We start from the raw sequence: 15,684 nt of genomic DNA, 5'->3' as shown, positions 1-15,684 counted from the left end.
ACATCCCTATAATGTAATAAGAGTACGCAGGTTCCCAGTGCTTTTTTTTAACCCCTTGATGTCTTGGAAGATGCAGTGGGTCTACCAGCTTCCTCTGTCTTTCAGGGCTTGGGAATGGTGCCATCTGCCAAGGCCTTGCCTGGGTCCTGGCTTCTGCACAGCTGAGCCTCTTGACAGCCATCAGTAGGACAAGGTTGGTCCTGGTATCTGGAGTAGTGATTTCCAAACTTTGGTATGAGTCCAGATGCAAGTTTCTCATCTTCAATCTACTGATTTGGAATCTCAAAGCACAGGGAGAGGAAATTTGCATGTTTAAACAGCTCTCTTGTAGATTCTAAGACAGGTAAATGAGTGCTCTTGGGTTAGTCTTGACTTGTAGCAGGAAAAGGGACTCGTAGGCATTGCCAGCTCATCTCCCTGGGACTCAGAGCAAGTCAACCTCGTGAGGACTGTGAGTTGGTCTTGTGCCTCAGTTCTAGGTCTTGCTCACCTGCCCAGCTCCCACATCCCTCCTGCCACTGAATGCCAACTGTGGGTCAGGGCCCAGCTGACCCCCTTGGTGCCAACTGGCAAATACCTGATCTCTTGAGCCTTGCCTGCTCCTGTATCTCTCTTATCAGATGACAGGAAATTATGGACAGACCACAGGAGACTGGTGTTTGCTTGGATGCTTGGATGCCTATGCCTGTGGTGCCTTGCAAATTCCTGGTCTCCAGCTTGACTCGGGGTCCCAGTGCTACCCAGAAGTATGCCTCTCTTTTGGCTCCTTCTCCTGTTTCCAAAGTGTCTCATTGGTATCCAGGGTCTTCAGATCTCCAATCATCTCTCTCTTTTTTAAAAAATAAATTTGTTTATTTATTTATTGGCTACGTTGGGTCTTCGTTGCTGCATGCGGGCTTTCTCTAGTTGCAGAGAGCAGGGGCTGCTCTTCGTTGCGGTGCGTGGGCCTCTCATTGCGGTGGCTTCTCTTGTTGTGGAGCACGGGCTCTAGGGTGCGCGGGCTTCAGTAATTGCAGCACATGGGCTTAGCAGTTGTGGCTCATGGGCTTAGTTGCTCCACGGCATGTGGGATCTTCCCGGACCAGGGCTCGAACCCATGTCTCCTACATTTTCAGGTGGATTCTTAACCACTGCGTCACCAGGGAAGCCCTCTCCCCTCTTTTACAATAAAAAGGCAACCTCATATACTGGGCCACTGAAAAAATAGAAGCTGTCAGAGGGATGGACACTCTCAACTTTCTGTTCTCCACTCTGTCTGCCCACCTTCAACGATATCTCTGCCTGCATCCATCCTGTGTGTCTTCCTTCCTGCCATAGTAGAGGTTTACTGCCTCTGACATTACTGTGATTCCCCTACTTGGAATCACTGGGCCCAGCCTCACGTAGCCCTCTCCATTAACCATCTCTTATCTTTCTCCTGACTACCCAAATTCTTTTCATATCAATTTTCTATCAGCTTGTAAATATATTCAATATCTTTCACTCAGGGCTTCCCTGGTGGCGCAGTGGTTGAGAGTCCGCCTGCCGATGCAGGGGACACGGGTTCGTGCCCTGGTCCGGGAGGATCCCACATGCCGCGGAGCGGCTGGGCCCGTGGGCCATGGCTGCTGGGCCTGCGCGTCCGGAGCCTGTGCTCCGCAATGGGAGAGGCCACAACAGTGAGAGGCCCGCGTACCGCAAAAAAAAAAAAAAAAAAATCTTTCCCCCAACCACTATCATTTGGCCCAATGCTGCTTGTGGCTACTACTCTACCTTTTCCCCTATCCAACCATATTTCATAGTGGCATGTATCTAGTGACTATTGTCAACATAGTGATGATATATAGTGAATGTGCTAACTCACCTAGTAGTAATTTATTTAATCCTCACAATAACCCTATGATAAATGAATACTAAGTGAGTTGACATGTAATTAAAGCATTAGGAGATTAGGTAACTTGCCCAGATGCACTCACTGCTGTGGGAGTGGATCCCAGGCAGTCTGACTTCAAAGCAAGTGTCTACACCGGCTGACGAAGTTCTCTCTTCTTCAGCCTCTCCCCAACAATTTGATTCCTACTCCCAGGTCAGCAATGGCCTCTGCATTGTTATATCCAGTGAGAATTTTGGGACCTGATTTCTCATGATGGAGCATCAGGTAGCACTGACCTCTGTATTCAATTTTGGAACCCTCACTTTTTTTTGTTCTGGGGCCCCCCACCTTCTCCTTGTCTTCCTTTCTCCTCTTTGGTCACATCTCAGTCACATTTTCAAGCTTCTTCTTAGCCCATGATCTTACATTGTGGGGTGCTCCAGGGTTTCATTCTTTGCCCTCTTTCCACCCTGCACATTGTTCCAGGTCTTCGTTTGCCCGCCACATTCTAAGTCCAACCTCCAAATCTTGGTTCTGATCACTGGACCAGAGGACTATTTATTTGCCTGATATCTCAAGTCAGACATTTCCCTAACTTAATTCATTATTTTGCCCAAATCATCTCCGCTTTGTCTCTTTCCTAACTCAGTCAATGGCTACCATGCCTTCATTCAACTGAGCTAGCTGAAATTTGCATGATAATTTTGAGTCTTCTCTCTAGCTTTCCTATCCACTTTATCTAATCAGTCATCAAGTTCTCTCAATTCTACCTACTGAATTGTCCCCACTCTCAACTCCATCTACTTTTCACACTCCTCCTGAAACCACCCTGGTCCATACTCCTGCCATCTCCTTCCTGCATTGTTGCTACAGATTTCTAACTGGTCTCCTGACCTCAGTCTTGTGGCCCCCTATAATCTCTTTAAAATTGATTATGAACTATTTAAAGTATACAGACAGCTATAGAGAATGATAGAACCATTAATCTACCACCTAGATTTGACAAACACTCATGCTTTGCCATATTTGGATTAATTAGCTGAAAAATAAAATGTTACAGATATAGTTAAAGAAAAGGACACACAATTTCTTTCTCCACCACCTTCTACCCCAGAGGTAATTACCAACTATGTTGGTGTATATCCTTTCTTTCCATGTTTCAAAAGTTAACATGTAAATATGTATCCACAAATGGCATATTGTTTTGATTATTTAAAATTTACACAAATTGTATCATACTGCATGTACAATTCTGAAAATCTTAATAAATGTCATGTCTTTGAGATTTATCCATGTTGATACAGAGATGTGATTCATTCATTTGAACTGCTACATTGAACTTCAGCTACGTGCTGCGCTTCCCTTATCCATTTCCTTATGTCTTTGGTTGTGTCCAGGGTTTCACTATATAAAGAGTGCTACAGTGCGTCCTTATTCATAGATCCCTGTCCATTTTTGTTCGTCTCCCCTCCAAGGTGGGGATCTAAAATGAGAATAGCCAAGCATTATGGTGTGAGCATCTTTACCAGATCCTGCCAGTTTTTTTCCACAATGGTTGTATCAGTTTATATTTCCACCAAGAGTTTATCAGAATTTCCAATTCCACACATCCTCACTGTAATTCATAAACAAATAAAATATGAAGACTGAGAAATAGTACATCATTGTTTTGTGTTTCCCTCATTGGTACTGATTTTGAGATTTTTCACGTATTTATCATTGGTGTTTTCTGTAAATTGTTCGTATCTTCTGCATATTTTTATATTGTTTGTTTTTTAAAATTAATTTGAAAAGTTCTTTATACATTCCAGAAACCAAGCTTTTGTTGACTGTGTACTTGCTTTTTACTTTATAGTATCATAGGTTCTTCCAAAATTTAAACTTTCTTTAATTGAAGTATAGTTGATTTACAATATTATGTTAGTTGCAGGTGTACAGCATACTGATTCAGTATTTTTGCAGATTATACTCCATTTTAGGTTATTACAAGATAATGGGTATAATTCCCTGTGCTATACAGTAGATCATTGTTGCTTATCTATTTTATATATAGTAGTTTGTGTCTGTTAATCCCATACCCCTACTTTGTTCCTCCCCTTCCCTCTCCCCTTTGGTAACCACAAGTTTGTTTTCTCTATCTGTGAGTTTTATTCCATTATTAAAATCCATATCCATTCAGAATTTTAAATTTTAATATAGAAAAATAACATATTTTTCATTTTGGTTTGTGCTTTGGTTTTGTTTAAAAATCTCACTCTCATGATGTCTTAAGGTTGTCTTGCTATGTTTTCCTCTGAAAGTTTTACAGTTAATTTTTTTTACACTTAGGTTCTTCAATTTATTTGCAATTCCTATGTGTGAGTGGCATGGCTGTGGGATTAAACTTTATTTTATTTTTCATATACATAGCCAGATGGACAACACCATTTATTGACTAAACCATTTCTCCACTAATCTATAATGTCAGTTCTGCCCATACTGAGTTCCTTTATGTGTGGGTAGGCTTTGGAGCTTTTTATTCTTTGTCTTTGATTTGCTTATACTTACATCAACACTGCATACTTTAATTGCTACAGCTTTATAGTTACTGTTTTAAAAGATGAAGATATCATTTACATATCATAAAGTTCATTCTTTCAAAGTGTACTATTTGTTTTTTATTTTTTTAATATTCCCAGAGTTGTGCAACAATCACTCCAATCAATATTAGAATATTTCTATCACCCCCAAAAGAAACCCTGTACTCTTTAACTATCACTTCCAAATTCCCTATCCCTCCTCAGCCCTAGGCAACCACTAATCTATGTTTTATCTTTATAGATTTGTCTATTCTGGATATGTTATACATGTGGTGTAATGTTTTCAAGGTTCCTCCATGTGTAGTATGTAAGAGTACCGTTTTGTTTTTTATGGCTGAATAATATTCCATTGTATATCTATATGATAATTTGTTTATACATCCATTCATTGATGGACACTTCGAATTTCCCACTTTTTGGCTGTTAAGAATAATGCTGCTATGAATTTTCATGTACAAGTTTTTGTATGAACATATGTTTTTAATTCTCTTGACTATATACTTAGGCATGGAATTGCTGGGTCATATGGTAACTCTGTTTAACTTTTTGAGGAAACACTACACTATTTTTTAAGTTGGCTGCACTATTTTATATTCCCACCAGCACTGTATGAGGATTCTAATTTTTCCACATCCTCACCGATACTTGTTAATTTACAATTTTTTGATTATAGCCATCCTAATAGGTATGAAGTGCTATCTCATTGTGTTTTTTTTGCATTTCGCTGATGACTAATGATGTTGAGCATTTTTTTTTCTTGTGCTTATTGGTTACTATGAATCATCTTTGGAGAAATATTTGTTTAGATTATTTACCCATTTTTAAACTAAGTCTTTTTATTGTTGAGTTGTAAGAATGATTACTGTTTATATCTAGTAAGGTCAGTTGTTCCTCTCACCCTCATTCTCTTCTTTCTTTTCTTCCTCCTCATCCTTCAAAATTATCATGGTTGTCCTTTGCTCTCCATTCATCTTTATGAATCTTAGGATCAACTTGCTGTATGTCACTCTCTCTCTCTCTCTCTCGCTATATATATATATATATATATATATATATATATATATATATATATATATATATATATATAGTTTTGGCAGATTTTTCATTGAATTAAGAGATAGATTGCTTTGGGAGAGAACTGCCATCTTAAGATTATTGTCTCTGCATCTATGAACATGGTATATCTCTCCCTTTGTTTAGACCTTCTTTATGTTGTATTCTGACAGTCTTCATCTGCACTCTCTTATGGAGAAATTCACTGCTGTTCAGTTATGTGAATAACTTTGCAAACCCTTTCCTGGGGTTGAAGCACTGGGTCAATTTACCAGTATCTCCATTTTCCTTATGTTGGCTTAACAGTTACTTTTCCTTCTCATGTACTCTCTGATATCTTCATATTCACATTTTAGCATTTTAGGAAACTCCAAGTGCTCCCAGACCCCTGAGCTTGGAAGAACATTCCATCAAAATGTTCCATATTTTCAGAAAAAAAGCCTGGGTTTGAACTTAGAATATAGAAATTGATAGGATGAATCTTGCCTTAAAAAACTCTTGACATGTCTTGAAGGATGCTAATGTATTAACAAATAATTATATGGTTAGTTTCCAGAGAAGTGAAGTATTTTGGTTTTGGTGAAAGAAGTTGCCTTTTAAAAGTTGACCACTGCTTCTGTGTTATAGGGTGGGATAAGAAGTCATGGTGAAAAGTATCTCTGGGAAGAGGGACATAAAGAAGATTAAAGTGTGGAGTCAACCAGTGGATTTGGAAAGGTTGTAAGCAGAAAATTGTTATGGTTTACCAAGTCCCTACTCCTTGGTGCCTGGAACTAGAAAGCTATTAGGTAGCGGATGAACAATATTCACATGGGTCTATGGAGCATGAGAGAAGTAACACAATTGTTTGAGTTTCTAAGTTATGAGAACTTCTTTGATTGAACAAGATGGGCAGGGCAGAAGTCAGTAGAGCAGAAAGGGTGCAAAAGGAGAATATAGTAGGAAGAATAGGGGGAGCCTGGACTTTTGACCAGGACCCAGAACGTGTGACAAAGACCGATTCTGGACAGATCACTGAAGCTGATCCTCAAATGTAAGTGTGTTGGAAATAATGATTAGGGTAACTGCATCCTGCTTGCCACGAAGAAGGCTTCTTCTGGGGTTTTCTTTTCTGAGGTGTTTCACCTTTCAGCCTCTAGGTGGTGCACCTGAACCCTAGCAACTCTACAGTCTGTGAAAAGAGCAGAATTGACTCTGAGCTAGCTGTTATCAAAAAGCAGTGATCCTGGTGAGGCAAGAAGGACATCCTGAGAATACATGGGGGCAGAGGGGAAGCTCAATTCAGTGTTTAATCATAATTAAAAAACCCTAATCTCAAGGGGGTAAAGCAGATATATCAGTTGCAGTGATAATATGGAGGGTTGAGCAGTATAATAAAGATATTAATTAATTTTTCATTCAGCACGTGTTTATTAAATGTCTACTATATGTCAGAAAGTGTTCTAGGTGCTAGACATGCACATAACAGTCAAAAAAAAAACAAGGCCCCTGCCTGCAGTCTAGCTGGGGAGATAGACAATAAACAGATAAAGAGGTGCTTGGGTACAAAGCATAAAGGAGACAAGAGCAGTATTTAGGAAGAAGCCAGAGGCCCCAGGGGATGGTTTCCCAGAACAGGGGTTTCCAAGATGGAATAAGAGCCCACCATGCAGATCCAGCCAGTGGAGCAGGAATAGAAAGGAGAGGGCACTGGGAATGGAGAAAAAATGTGTGCTCAGACCTGGAGGTCTCAACCAGATGGAGGATGGGCTCGGGAAAAGGTCTGAGGGTCACTCCATCTTGCTGGATGTGAAGTGCTGGGAATGAGGCTGCAGAGGTATTCGGTGCCCCTGTAACGGTTGGACAAGCTCTGGGGTTGAGCTTTACTGGGTAGTGATGGGAAAGCAGAGGAGGATTTTAAGTGTGGGAGTGGGGTGGGCAGATTAGCCGGCAGCATCTTAGGGGACGGGTTGGAGAGGAGCCTGACTGAAGTCAGGGTGACCAGTTGGAAGCGGTACGGGCTGCTGTCCAGGGGCTGTCAGAGAGGAGAAGCAGCCACCTGAACTAATGGTGTCAATGAAGATGGAGGAAAGGAGGTGGGTTCCACTGAATTTGGTGACTGATTGAACACGGGCCTCAGGAGGAACAGAAGAGTCAGTGTCAGTGCCCTGGCCCCTGGTCTGGGTCACCATTCATATAGCCTGAGATGGTTTCCTCAGCCCCACGCAGGCGACTTCCTGACCCAAAAGCCATTTTTATTACTTTCCAGTGTGTAAAGTAACCCAAACTGAACTAATAAAGCACAGTGGTTTCACTGTAATGAGCAGAAAAGAGTAATTTGTAATTAGCATGTACATTATTTGTACATAATGGGTGCTTCCAAAGTCCTTGTGAGGGTTGTTTGTTTTCCTAAGTATTTAAACCCCTCCTCCTCCCAACCATCTTGTTTATGCTGTTTATTTGTACTCTTTTTTGCTAAAAATACATGCAAGTACATAGGCACACATTTGCACATTCATTCACCTTCAGCGGTCTGCCCATGGTCTGTGGCCAGAGTGGCACACACAGGAGTGTGCAGTCACCTCGTTCACTCTTTCATAAATGTTACCCCATGCTGGCATGACACAGGGACCCAAACACTCATGCCTACACATAAGTGTGTGCATGCACATATATCCACATGCACCCATTCCCTGTGCATACATGCCCGGGAAGTACATGTACATAGAACATGTGCACTCATAAGAAGTCCATGGGGCAAGTGTGCATCCATAACTCTGTCCAAGCACATGCGTGTGCGTACACACAGGTCTGTATGCCCACATGTGTATGCGGGTACTCACATATGTGCTGGGAAGGGTCAGGGATTCAAGTGGTCCTTCTCTCCTTAAGTATTGATGCTATCAGACCTTCATCCTTTGGGTCTAGTCCAAAGATTTGAGATTTTGAGTCTTTACCTTCTTGCTCATGGCATCTTGCCCTTGCAAGGCTCAGCTACCATGGCAGCCAATAATGTTATCTCCTGGTTACACTCCTGGCTAGCTGGGCTTAGGAAAGTTGTGTGAAACAGAGATCCTACTTGTACCATAGCAACAGGTCAGAAAGTAGACTTTTGCCTTCTTGGGCCCAGGGCTCTGCTTGGGCAACAAGCAATAAACAGTCATACTTAATACCATGGTTTTGGGCTCTCAGGCAATATCTCTGCACTATGATCAGGAAGATACCAAACAGATACGTTCTGAGCACTAATTATGCACCAGGGCTTTCCATAAACTTTACCACACAGACTCTTTCTACCAGGATTTTGAGGGCGGCATTATTATTCTTGTTTTGCAGATATGGAAACAGAAGCTCAAAGAAATGAAAGCATTTGCTCAAAGCTGCACAGAAGTGGGCTTGAGCCCAGATGAATCTCTTACACTATTTAATCCCTGCCTCTCCTCAGTAAACCATCCTCTGCCCCACTGGTCTCCCCAAAACAGGGCCTGCTGGAGCAGATATGAGAGGATGACAGAGCTGGCTATGGTCCTTGGTACCTCTGACCTCCCACAAGGCATCCCATTGATGAGCTAAAGAGCAAAGATGGGGTGTTCCATTCACCCAAGGGCCAGAGATGCTCCTTCCTGGGGAAAACTAACCTTTTCTGATTTTGAGGTTTGCTTTTGATGTGACCCCAGAGAAGCAGCTGGTAAAGTCTTCCTTCCCCTGAGGCTCTGAGTAGACGTCATTACTCAGGTTCTTCCTGGGAGCTGTGTTCCTAAAATCAAGAAAATAGGGTTTGGGAGAGCAACACACAGCTCTACCCACCACCAGTCCCTCCCATCAGGAAGCTTGCACAAGCCTCTTAGATAGTCTCATCCACCAGAGGGCAGACAGCAGAAGCAAGAAGAACTACAATTCTGCAGCCTGTGGAAGGAAAACCACATTCACAGAGATAGACAAAATTAAAAGGCAGAGGACTTCATACCAGATGAAGGAACAAGATAAACCCCCAGAAAAACAACTAAATGAAGTGGAGATAGGCAACCTTCCAGAAAAAGAATTCAGAATAATGATAGTGAAGATGATCCAGGACCTCAGAAAAAGAATGGAGGCAAAGATGGAGAAGATTCAAGAAATGTTTAACAAAGACCTAGGAGAATTAAAGAACAACACCTAGAAGAATTAAAGAAAAAACAGAGATGAACAATATAATAACTGAAATGAAAAATACACTAGAAGGAATCAATAGCAGATAACTGAGGCAGAAGAACAGATAAATGACCTGGAAGACAGAATGGTGGAATTCACTGCCGTGGAACAGGAAAAGGGAAAAGAATGAAAAAAAATGAAAACAACCAAAGAGACCTCTGGGACAACATTAAATGCAACAACATTGGCATTATAGGGGTCCCAGAAGGAGAAGAGATGAAGAGGTTATAGTCAAAAACTTCCCTAACATGGGAAAGGAAACAACCACCCAAGTCCAGGAAGTACAGAGAGTCCCAGGAAAGGAAAAACCCAAGGAGAAACATGCTAAGACATGTAGTAATCAAATTGACAAAAATTAAAGACAAAAATTATTAAAAGCAGCAAGGGAAAAATGACAAATACCATACAAGGGAACTCCCATAAGGTTAACAGCTGATTGCTCAGCAGAAACTCTACAAGCCAGAAGGGAGTATATTTAAAGTGATGAAAGGGAAGAATCTACAATCAAGATTACTCTACCCAGCAAGGATCTCATTCAGATTTGATGGAGAAATCAAAAGCTTTACAGACAAGCAAAAGCTAAGAGAATTCAGCACCACCAAACCAACTCTACAACAAATGCTAAAGGAACTTCTCTAAGTGGGAAACACAAGAGAAGAAAAGGACCTACAAACAGAAATCCATAGGGCTTCCCTGGTGGCACAGTGGTTAAGAATCCGTCTGCCAATGCAGGGGACATGGGTTAAAGCCCCGGTCCGGGAAGATCTCACATGCTGTGGAGCAACTAGGCCTGGGCACCACAACTACTGAGCCAGTGCTCTAGAGCCCACGAGCCACAACTACTGGAGCCTGTGCCCCTAGATCCCGTGCTCTGCAACAAGAGAAGCTACTGCAAAGAAAAGCCCGCGCACCGCAATGAAGAGTAGCCCCCACTCGCCACAACTAGAGAAAACCCGCACGCAGCAACAAAGACCCAGTGCAACCAAAAATAAATTAATTAAATAAATTAATTAAAAAAAAGAAACCCATAACAATTAAGAAAATGGTAATAGGAACACACATATTGATAATTACCTTAAATGTGAATGGATTAATGCTCCAACCAAAAGACACAGGCTCGCTGAATGGATAAAAAAATAAGACCCATATATATGCTGTCTACAAGAGACCCACTTCAGACCTAGGGACACATACAGACTGAAAGTGAGGGGATGGGAAAAGATATTCCATGCAAATAGAAATCAAAAGAAAGCTGGAGTAGCAATACCCATATCAGATAAAATAGAATTTAAAATAAAGAACATTACAAGAGACAAGGAAGGACACTACATAATGATCAAGGGATCAATCCAAGAAGAAAATATAACAATTATAAATATATATGCACCCAACATAGGAGCACCTCAATACATAAGGCAACTGCTAACAGCTATAAAAGAGGAAATCGACAGTAACACAATAATAGTGGGGGACTTTAACACCTCACTTACACCAGTGGACAGATCATCCAGACAGGAAATTAATAAGGAAACACAAGCTTTAAATGACACAATAGACCAGATAGATTTAACTGATATTTATAGGACATTCCATCCAAAAACAGCAGATTACACTTTCTTCTCAAGTGCTTGTGGAACATTCTCCAGGATAGATCACATCTTGGGTCACAAATCAAGCCTCAATAAATTTAAGAAAATTGAAATCTTATCAAGCATCTTTTCCGACCACAGTGCTATGAGATTAGAAATCAATTACAGGGAAAAAAACCATAAAAACCACAAACACGTGAAGGCTAAACAATACGTTATTAAATAACAAAGGTATCACTGAAGAAATCAAAAAGAAAATCAAAAAATACCTGGAGACAAATTACAATGAAAACACGATGATCCAAAACCTATGGGATGCAGCAAAAGCAATTCTAAGGGGGAAGTTTATAGCAATACAAGCCTACCTCAAGAAACAAGAAAAATCTCAAATAAACAATTTAACCTTACACCTAAAGGAGCTAGAGAAGAAGAACAAACAAAATACAAAGTTAGTAGAAGGAAAGAAATCATAAAGATCAGAGCAGAAATAAATGAATTAGAAACAAGGAAAACAATAGCAAAGATCAATAAAACTAAAAGCTGGTTCTTTGAGAAGATAAACAAAATTGATAAACCTTTAGAGAGACTCATCAAGAAAAAGAGGGAGAGGACTCAAATCAATAAAATTAGAAATGAAAAAGACGTTACAACGGACATCACAGAAATACAAAACATTATAAGAGACTACTACAAGTAACTCTATGCCAATAAAATGGACAACCTGGAAGAAATGGAGAAATTCTTAGAAAGGTCTAACCTTCCAAGACTGAACCAGGAAGAAATAGAAAATATGAGTAGACCAATCACAAGTAATGAAATTGAAACTGTGATTAAAAATCTTCCAACAAACAAAAGTCCAGGACCAGATGGCTTCACAGGTGAGTTCTATCAAACATTTAGAGAAGAGCTAACACCAGTCCTTCTCAAACTCTTTCAAAAAATTGCAGGGGCAGGAACACTCCCAAACTCATCCTATGAGGCCACCATCACCCTGATACCAAAACCAGACAAATATACCACAAAAAAAGAAAATTACAGACCAATATCACTGATTAACATAGATGCAAAAATCCTCAACAAAATACTAGCAAACAGAATCCAACAACACAGTAAAAGGATCATACACCACGATCAAGTGGGATTTATCTCAGGGATGCAAGGATTCTTCAATATACGCAAATCAATCAATGTGATATACCATATTAACAAATTGAAGAATAAAAACCATACGATCATCTCAATAGATGCAGAAAAACTTTTGACTAAATCCAACACCCATTTATGATAAAACTGTCTAGAAAGTGGGCATAGAGGGAACCTACCTCAACATAATAAAGGCCATATATGACAAACCCACAGCAAACATCATTTTCAATGGTGAAAAACTGAAAGCATTTCGTCTAAGATCAGGAACAAGACAAGAATGTCCACTCTCGCCATTATTATTCAACATAGTTTTGGAAGTCCTAGCCACAGCAATCAGAGAAGAAAAAGAAATGAAAGGAATACAAGTTGGAAAAGAAGAAGAAAAACTGTCAGTGTTTGCAGATGACATGATATTATACATAGAGAATCCTAAAGATGCTATCAGAAAGCTACTAGAGCTAATCATTGAATTTGGTAAAGTAGCAGGATACAAAATTAGCGCACAGAAATTTCTTGCATTCCTACACACTAACAATGAAAGATCAGAAAGAGAAATTAAGGAAACAATCACATTCACCATCGCAACAAAAATAATAAAACACCTAGGAATAAACCTACGTAAGGAGGTCAAAGACCTGTACTCAGAAAACTATAAGACACTGATGAAAAATATCAAAGATGACACAAACTGATGGAGAGATATACCATGTTCTTGGATTGGAAGAATCAATATTGTGAAAATATACAACCCAAAGCAATCTACAGATTCAATGCAATCCCTATCAAATAACCAGTGACATTTTTTTTACAGAACTAGAACAAAAAAATCTTAAAATTTGTATGGAGACACAAAAGACCCCGAAGAGCCAAAGCAGTCTTGAGGGAAAAAAATGGAGCTGGAGGAATCAGACTCCCTGACTTCAGACTATACTACAAAGCTATAGTAATCAAGACCATATGGTACTGGCACAAAAACAGAAATATAGATCAATGGAACAGGATAGAAAGCCCAGAGATAAACCCACGCACCTATGGTCAACTAACCTATGGCAAAGGAGGCAAGGATATACAATGGAGAAAAGACAGCCTCTTCAATAAGTGGTGCTGGGAAAACTGGACAGCTACATGTAAAAGAATAAAATTAGAACACTCCTTAATACCATACATAAAAATAAACTCAAGATGGATTAAAGACCTAAATGTAAGGCCAGACACTATTAAACTCTTAGAAGGAAAACATAGGCAGAACACTCCATGACATAAATCACAGCAAGATCCTTTTTGACCCACCTCCTAGAGTAATGGAAATAAAAACAAAAATAAACAAATGGGACCTAATGAAACTTAAAAGCTTTTGCACAGCAAAGGAAACTATAAAGAAGATGAAAAGACAACCCTCAGAATGTGAGAAAATATTTGCAAACAAATCAACGGACAAAGGATTAATCTCCAAAATATATAATCAGCTCATGCAGCTCAATATTAAAAAAACAAAGACCCCAATCAAAAAATAGGCAGAAGACCTAAATAGACATTTCTCCAAAGAAGACATACAGATGGCCTAGAATCACAGGAAAAGCTGCTCAACTTTACTAATTATTAGAGAAATGCAAATCAAAACTACGATGAGGTATCACCTCACACCAGTTAGAATGGGCATCATCAGAACATCTACAAACAACAAACGCTGGAGAATGTGTGGAGAAAAGGGAACCCTCTTGCACTGTTGGTGGGAATGTAAATTGATCAGCCACTATGGAGAACAGTATGGAGGTTCCTTAAAAACTAAAAATAGAACTACCATATGACCCAGCAATCCCACTACTGGGCATATCCTGAGAAAACGATAATTTAAAAAGAGTCATGTACCACAATGTTCACTGCAGCACTATTTACAATAGCCATGGAAGCAACCTAAGTGTCCATCGATAGATGAATGGATAAAGAAGATGTGGCACATATATACAATGGAATATTACTCAGCCATAAAAAGAAATGAAATTGGGTCATTTGTAGAGACGTGGATGGATCTAGAGACTGTCATACAGAGTGAAGTAAGTCAGAAAGAGAAAAACAAATATCGTATATTAACGCATACATGTGGAACCTAGAAAAATGGCACAGATGAACCTGTTTGCAGGGCAGAAATAGAGACACAGATGTAGAGAACAAACGTATAGACACCAAGTGGGGGGAAAGTGGCGGGGGGGGATGTGGTGGGATGAATTGGGAGATTGGGATTTACATATATACACCAGTATGTATAAAATAGATAACTAATAAGAACCTGCAGCATAAAAAATAAATAAAATTCAAAAATTAAAAAAAAAAGAAAGAAAACAGGGTTTAGAACAATTGGCACTAAGACGCCTATCCCGAGTGAGAAGGAAAATCAGCAGGACTCTTTCGTTGTGTTAGAAATGTCACATTCCCTAAAAGTTACCAAGTTGTGTGGTTGGTCACCTGCCAGTCATTGGCTACTTAGTCTCAGCCAACTGTCATGCTTGGACCTGGGCACAGGCAAAGTGGAAGAAGGCACCAGGCCACTTTCGGTTTGCGTTATCGGAAGAATTTTAAAGAAAAAAAAGTAATACAAGTGTTTTTACAACTCTTCTTTTATTTTAGCCTAAAAATGCTCGATGAGGGAAGTAATAATAGCAATCATGGTGATAACATGATAGTTATTACATAGTTACAACCAGCCAGTCCCACAATGGCCTCAAGGTGCTAAATGTTTCACATGCCACAGTATATTCAATTCTCACAGGAACCCTATAAAGTTCTGGTCCTAGAACGTGATATTACTGTTGAGAAATGAAGGATCAATGAGGTGAAGTGACATGAACAAGGCTGCAGGTAGGATCTAGTCTGACTTTGAAGACTGATTTCCTGTCCTTGTGCCATCCAAGGTTAGAGGTTGCAAAGATGAACGGTGTGGGGTTGAGGTGCCAGGAACTACACGTCCGGTGTGCACTCTAAGTCTGTGTGGCCCTAATGTTGTCCCAAGCAATACTTTCCAACCAAGTCGTCTGCGTGTGGAGCTTCCAGCCAGGGAATGTGAAAGGGGCCCATGTCTCCCCTGATCATACTGCTTGTCTGATGGTGTTTGCCAGTTTCTGGGGTGTAAATAGTTACAATGTGGTCAATTTCAAGCTACCAACTGTTTAAGGACTGGGAGAGAAGGGGTTGGGGGAGAGACATATCTAACAATTGCATATTTAACACTTGGTTCTCTGGCTCCAGCCCACCGTGGAGCCCAAGGCCCCAGCAATTAACCTTTTGCTACTCTCGGGCT

Source organism: Stenella coeruleoalba (genome assembly GCF_951394435.1).
Source record: "Stenella coeruleoalba genome assembly, chromosome: 15".
NCBI lineage: Eukaryota > Metazoa > Chordata > Mammalia > Artiodactyla > Delphinidae > Stenella > Stenella coeruleoalba.
The sequence above is the reverse complement of the archived record's forward strand: the minus strand, read 5'-3'. Positions refer to the sequence as shown.